This window comes from Lactuca virosa, chromosome 2 (genome assembly GCF_052849685.1).
Source record: "Lactuca virosa cultivar CGN04683 chromosome 2, Lactuca_virosa_CGN04683_v6, whole genome shotgun sequence".
In the NCBI taxonomy this organism is placed as follows: Eukaryota; Viridiplantae; Streptophyta; class Magnoliopsida; order Asterales; family Asteraceae; genus Lactuca; species Lactuca virosa.
The window spans coordinates 9,272,108-9,279,740 of NC_136427.1; positions in this window are offsets into that span (position 1 = coordinate 9,272,108).

The following is a 7,633-nucleotide window of genomic DNA, read 5'->3' on the forward strand; positions in this document are numbered from 1 at the left end:
GAGCGTTTGAAATGATGCTTCTTGCTTCTCCTCCCAACTGAAAGTTACACCTTTTTGCGTCAGGGTGGTAAGCGGTTTAGCGATTCGGGAGAAATTTTGGATGAACCTGCGATAGTAGCCAGCAAGCCCTAAGAATTGTCAGATTTTTGTAGGAGTTGTGGGTGCTGGCCAGTTTTCAATTGCTTTGATTTTGGAAGGGTCCACGTGTATTCCTTCTGAACTGACCACGTGACCTAGGAATTCAACCTTCCTAATCCAAAACTCGCACTTTGAAAACTTCGCATAAAGTTTTTCGGTCCTAAGGGTTTGTAATATTTGACGAAGATGTTGGCCATGTTCTTCTTTGCTTCTTGAATAGATAAGGATGTCGTCGATAAAGACTATGACGAATTTGTCCAGGAATGGACGACATACTATGTTCATTAGATCCATGAACACAGCAGGTGCATTCGTCAATTCGAATGGCATCACTATAAACTCGTAATGACCATAACGAATTCTAAACACGGTCTTGGGAATGTCTTCCTCCGAAATCCGTAATTGGTGATACCCGGATCTTAAGTCTATTTTCGAGAAGTAGTCGCACCTTGAAGTTGGTCGAACAGATTGTCAATGCGAGGTAAAGGGTATCGATTTTTGACGGTAAGTTTATTCAGCTCGCGGTAGTCTATGCACATGCGGAATGATCCATCCTTCTTCTTTACGAACAAAACTGGTGCTCCCCAAGGTGAGAAGCTTGGTCTTATGAAACCTTTGTTAAGGATTTCGTTAAGTTGGCTGGACAATTCTTGCATTTCAGAAGGTGCAAGACGATAGGGGGATTTGGCTACGGGGGTAGCTCCAGGGATTAAGTCGATTCGGAATTCGATTTGTCGTTTGGGAGGTACTCCTGGAAGATCATCGGGAAAAATATCGGGAAAGTTGCAGACCTCTGGAATGCTCGCAATATCTTTCACTTCTTGCTTTTTGTCTACCACGTGAGCTAAGAAAGCACAGTACTCCTTGCGAAGATATTTATGTGCTTTGATGCAAGAAATGATCTGAAGATTTGTTCCGGGTTTGTCGCCATAGATAATAAGAGTTTCGTTATTTGGTAAGTTCAAACGAATAGCTCTTTCATAACATAGGATGTCGGCATGGTTGGGGCACAACCAATCCATACCTATTATGATGTCAAAACTTTTGATAGAGACCGACATAAGGTCTATTGGAAAAGACAAGTCATTCAAGGTAAGGATACATCCTATGTATATATCATTGGTGGATTCAGATTTCCCCTTAGCCATTTCTACTGTAAAAGTTTCGTTTAGTGGTTGGGAGTTTTGATTTAGTAGGTGTTTAAAATTATGGCTCATGAAGCTCCTCTCAGCACCACAATCAAATAGAATGCATGCATAAGTATTATTGAGAAGGAACGTACCTGTGACCACAGCAGGGTCTGCCACTGCTTCTTCATGACCCAGTGCTAAAATCCTCCCAACTCCATCGGCATTTCCAGCCTTTGGACAATATTTCTTGAAATGCCCCACATCACCGCATTGGTAGCATGCTCGGCCTACTCCAGCGGCAGGTACTTGGTTAAGGGGGTTGGGGTGGTATTCTACAGAATCGGGCAGTATGCCCTTTCCTGTTGCAGTTTCGGCACTGCATTTCTTGGCAATTTCCGTTGTGGTGAAAATTGCACTTGTTGCATTTAGGGAGGGTACCAGCATAGGGATTTGTTGGTGCAAAGTTATTGGAGACAGCAGCAGGTACAATAGCGGGTATGGTAGCAGGTACAGTAGTAGCATGGACTGCCACTACTTGTTGCTTCTTTGGTGGTTCCAGATAAGATTTGCCCTTCCCCTTGTTCCAAACCCTCTTCTTGCTGTTGTTGTTGTTCTCCTTGGGTTGTTCTGGATCAGAGACCACAGAGTTTTGACGGGCTCCGTGGTCGATGAGAGATTGTACCAGTTCTTTGGCACTATCAAAAGTAATAGGCTTTGAAGCTAAAACACTTGACTGAATTTGGGGCGACATACCCCCAATATATCTCTCAATCCTTTTGCTCTCGATAGGAACCATATACGGGCAAAGAATTGCCAGATCACAGAACCTATTGGTATAGGATGATATATCAGAACCAACCATTGTAAGAGCCCATAGTTCTTGCTCCAATTTCTGTATCTCCCCTCGCGGACAGTATTCCCGCATTAACATGGCTTTCAGGCTCTCCCAGCTGATGGAGTTAGCCACTACTAGAGTAAGTGACTTAATGTGGCCATTCCACCACGTTAGAGCCCTATCAGAAAAAGTACAGGCAGCAAATTTAACTTTGCTACCCTCAGGACAGGAGAAAATTTCAAAGATTGCTTCCGTCTTTTCTATCCACTGCCTTAGTGCCATAACTCCCCCAGTCCCATTAAAGGTCCTGGGTTTGGCATTAGAGAAATCCTTATAAGTGCATTCTCGCGAATGCCCATGACTTTCGCCATGGTTAGAAGGATGTGCACCGACTCCCGACCCACTAACACCAGGAGTATGAACGTGAGACATGGCAGCCACTACAGCCGCCGTGACCGCCGCTTGAAACATAGCGGGGTCGAATTGAGGAGGTGGTGGTGGGGGTGGCGTCGGTGCTTCATTGGTGTTGACACGTCTTGGATTTCTACGAGGAGGCATCTCTTGCTATAAAAGTCAAATAGATAAAAAGATAGTGAGATATCAAGAATGAATATGAATTTGATATCTCTGAACTAAACACTTAATTCAACATGAATCTTACAAAGAATTGGAAATAGAAATCCACTGCAAGTACTACTTGCAACAGGATAATATGAAATTGAATGGTTATTTTTCAAAAAGTATGAATGTACATGTCAACTGTATTGGTATATTAAGTATATAAGGTCCAGAAAACTTGACCTTAAAGCAGGATTATAATATACCCCAATACTGAGAAAGTGTCGACATCAAACCAACCTACCGGAAAAATAAAATTTCCGCGGTTGTATTGAAAGTATGAAAAAATAACACTGGAACATTTCTGCGATCCAAAACTTTGGAATAAGATGATTATGAAAACTGTAATAACTCTTGTTGAAGTAAAGTGCTTATTGTTTTATTGATACTTGATTTATACATAACGTAGAAAGTAGTATACACATTCGATATAGAAAGTAGAAAGTAGAAGTAGTGCGAACACTACTATCACTCCCAAACACATGTTGGCCATATCTCAAATCAATATAGATGATCAGGCTATATTAATTCCAGATATGATTACGTAACTGCTCAGGTTTGACTATAGTGCTCAACATCCAAATACTTTTAAGTTCTTATGATTGTGATATTGTACTTGTAAGTATGAGTGTGTTCTTATGACTGTGATACTGTACTTGTAGGTATGAATGTTAGTATACTTCTTATAAAAATACTTAAATCTTTAAAAGTATACTTGTAGTAAGAGCTCCTTGCCTCGATGTATTTATAGTTTGTATATCTTTTATTGATTGATATACTGAGTTCACTATAAACAAAGCTCTGATACCAATCTATCACACCCCAAACCAGACGGCGGAAACATATGGGGGTGGAGGACTTAAATTGTAGTATCACAACACATGCATCATAGTAATCAAAGTACAAACAACCATTGCATTTAAAAAGTATAAGTATTTACATGTGTTCAATCATTGTATATTGAATCAAAATATAGCTATACAAAAGAAGATATGACTCAACAAAGCTCCATCTTCTCAAAACGTTCGGGGAGTACCTGTGTATTATTTCCCTAAGAATACACGTAATTTGAAAAGAGAGTATCAACATAAATTTGAGTGAGTGCATAAGTGTTTATGTGTAAAGGATGTCTCTGTATCTTGTATATGTAACGTGTTCCATAAAATCATATATTTTCTGTTGTATATGAAAAATAGTTTTATTCCCATAAAACCATTCTCTGTGTATTAATGTTTTGTATTTGTATTACTTATGAAAACTTGTAACTGAGAGTGTGCCTGGCTCTACCAGCTGTTGTTGAAAACTGTATTGAATCTTTGTATTTTGTATTCTGTAAACTGGTACTTTGAAGGCGTACTTTCGTTTAGTTATTTATACACTAACATATTGTTAATATCTTTTTAACGAGTTCTTATAACCATACTATGACGGATGGCCTGAAACAAGCGCTTTGTGGGCGTTTAAACTGTTGATAACAATTGTCACTCATCGGCGTGTATGCCTGACTGTAGCTAGCAGCCTGAGTGCGGGGTTGTCAATCCCGATATAGATCTACACACAACTTGTTTCGATCCCCGAGGCTGGAGATTCTGGTTATAATGTCAGGGCTTTACCTTGGTTGTCTAAAATGAATTAAACAACCTGAATGTCTCATAAAAAGCATATAAACGTTACATGTATATTAGTTAAGAAAACCCAATCATTCTGAAATAAATGATTGACAGTATGTCCTTGATTTAGTATTTCAAACATGTATTTGATAAGTGTAAACCTTGATTTGTTCTGTATCAAAACCCTAGTTTCTTGTAAGACTGTGTATTCTTGTATTATGAATTATTGTTCTATGTATAAATTATACCTATTATAATTTATATGTACTTTTTGAATGTGTATATAACTGTATTTAGCATGTAACCCCTTGCTCAGCGTGTTACAAAGATGTTTGAATTGATGAAATAACTTTTATATTTATATACATACACAATTTCATATACAAGTAAAATTTAAACGACACTCGGACAAATAACCGGAACTATAAGCCCACATCCAAACAAGGAAAAGGACCCAGAATGAGTTATCAGTCCTAAGCCTTTTAAATCTTATTTATATACATATATATATATACAAATATGAATTTTGGGGAAAAATATAAGATTATAAAAGAGTTTGATGTTTTGAGTATTTTTGGATAATTTAATGTTATTTTATCATGATTTGAATCATGATTTTATAACACAAAGTTCTTGTGTTATGCTTGTATTTCCCACCTTAAAACAGTAGAAATTATGAAAATACGGGAGTATGAACTCACTTGATAGATGGTGAACCGGACAGAGTTTCGTTTCACGAAAAGGAGTTTATTTGTCGAGAAACCGGCTCAAATTGGGCAGAGTTTCGACAGGAGAGAGGTTACTTCTCGGGAATCTCGGGGCTTCGAGGCTTGCTTAAGGTCCGAGACTTGATACCGGGGCTTTAGGGGTTGTATGAGAGCTTATGGAAGTGAAAAGGGTGAATGTGTGTGAAATTTGGTGTGAAAAATGGGGTTTCTTCGGAAGCCCTCGCATGCTATATATAGTCCGAAGGTTCGGACCCAAGCCTATGCGAGGCTGACACGCGTCGGACAGGTGGCTTACTTCGGACCGAAGGCTCGCAACGTGTTAGGCTCGGATTGGACCAAACCTCGGTCCAATAGGAAGAGGCCACGTGCGAAGGAGGGTGTCCGAGGGGTGTCTCCGGGGCATCTCATGCGAAGCTGTTCCCTTCTTAGTGGACCTCGGCTGCGGTCCAATCAGGAGGTGCCACGCATGGCTTCGGTCCACTCAGCAGCTGCCATATGCGAGGTGACGTGTCACTTGCGAAATTGCCCGGTTTTCTTATTTTTTCTTTATTTTTGTGCCAAAACTTGCGAAAATCATAACTTTCGCATACGAGCTCCGTTTTTGGCGTTCTTTATATGCACGCGTAGGTAAAATCATACTCTACGACTTTAGTTTAGACTTCGTCGGTTAATTTTGACTGTATTTTTAATATTATTATTTTAAACAGACCGGGACGGGAATCCGTTAAAAATTCATAACTTCTTCATCCAACGTCCGTTTTTTGTCTGTCTTTTTACCGTTGTAATACTACCGACGAGACCTTCATTTCTCGTTTAGGTTGTGTCGGCTAAAAATCGCTCGATCTAAATTTCGAGTTTTTAGCTGTACACTATTATACTGGAACTTAGAAAAATCATAACTTTCTCATACAAAGTCAGATATTTCCGTTCTTTTTATGAAAGTTCTCGGTTTAACATAAACTACAACTTTCATTTAGATTGTTAAGGCTAAAAAGCCTTTTATCGAAAATTCAGTTTTTACACTGAACAGTGTTTTGCCGGTTTTGTCGCGGATTTTCGACTGGCCATAACTTATTCGTTATAACTCGGATTTTAGTGTTCTTTATGTTTTTGGAAACCTTGTTACAATCTCTATCACTTGGTTCATCCTAATCGAGATTGCTAAATAATTTATTTTTGAGGGTCAATTATGTAAATATGCACATTATGCTAAAATTTCTCTTTATTATTATAAAAAGAACTACACATTGACCTATACTATTACATAGGTTTGAAATAACGATTTGTTACACACCGGATGTGTATAGACTAGTGGGAGTTGAATAAGGTAACAGTGAAGAACCGTTACCCACTCCCGAGGATCGATGATCTCTTCGACCAGCTACAGGGAGCATCTTGATTTTCCAAGATTGATTTACGATCGGGCTACCATCAGATGAGAGTCAGAAACGAGGATGTACAGAAGACTGCTTTCCGGACTCGCTATGGCCATTACAAGTTCGTGGTGATTCCATTTGGGCTCACCAATGATCCTGCCGCGTTCATGGATCTCATGAACCGCGTTTGCAGACCGATGTTGGATCGGTCTGTAATAGTCTTTATCGATCATATCTTGGTCTATTCCAAGATGCAGGAGCAGCATGATGAGCACTTGAGGGAGGTGCTGGAGACTTTGAGGAGGGAGAGACTTTTCACAAAGTTCTTCAAGTGTGAGTTTTGGTTGCACGATGTGCCGTTTCTGGGGCACCTCGTCAACCATAACGGTATACTGGTCGATCCGGCCAAGGTAGAGGCTGTGATGAGATGGGAGGTTCCGAGGTCTCCATCTGAGATTCAGAGTTTTCTTGGTATGGCGGGTTATTATCGGAGATTCATCCAGGACTTCTCCAAGATTGTTGTTCCACTGACCCGACTGACCAAGAAGTCGGTGACATTTTGTCACACCCACGAACCGGAGAAACGGTGGAAACGTCTGGGGGTTGGGTGACTTCATCTTGTAATACCATCACAGTGTATTTAATTGAATCAATACAACATCATCATCACACATACAATAATACAACCGTCATTGTTTACATCAGTATTTTGGTTTACAAAATTACATTCCCAAAATATAAGTGTACGATGATGGCAAAAATACATCAAAATCCATGAGTTCTTGAAGGTCAACCTGCTTAACGATTTCCTGATAATGCAAGTTATTTTGAAAATGGTCAACATATATAATGTTGGTGAGTTCATAAGCATATTTGTATGAAAAGTTTGTATCACATTGTAAACACCATAAAATCCGATATTTTCTGTAAAAGAAATAAATGGTTTGAACGCTTTGTATCACATCTTGTATTAAGGCATGTGTGTTTTCTGTTTTGAAAATGTACAAAGAGAGTAATCTAGAAAATCCTATGTTTTCCATTGTAAATAGAAGGTAATGTATAATGTAAGTTTTTCCCAGAAAAACCGATATTTTGTGCTTGTAAAAGTGTTGTGGTATTAAACCCAAAGACTGTAAAATAGTGTTTGTATACAATTGTAACTGTAGAAACGTATATGTATTCCGTAAATTTTACAGCG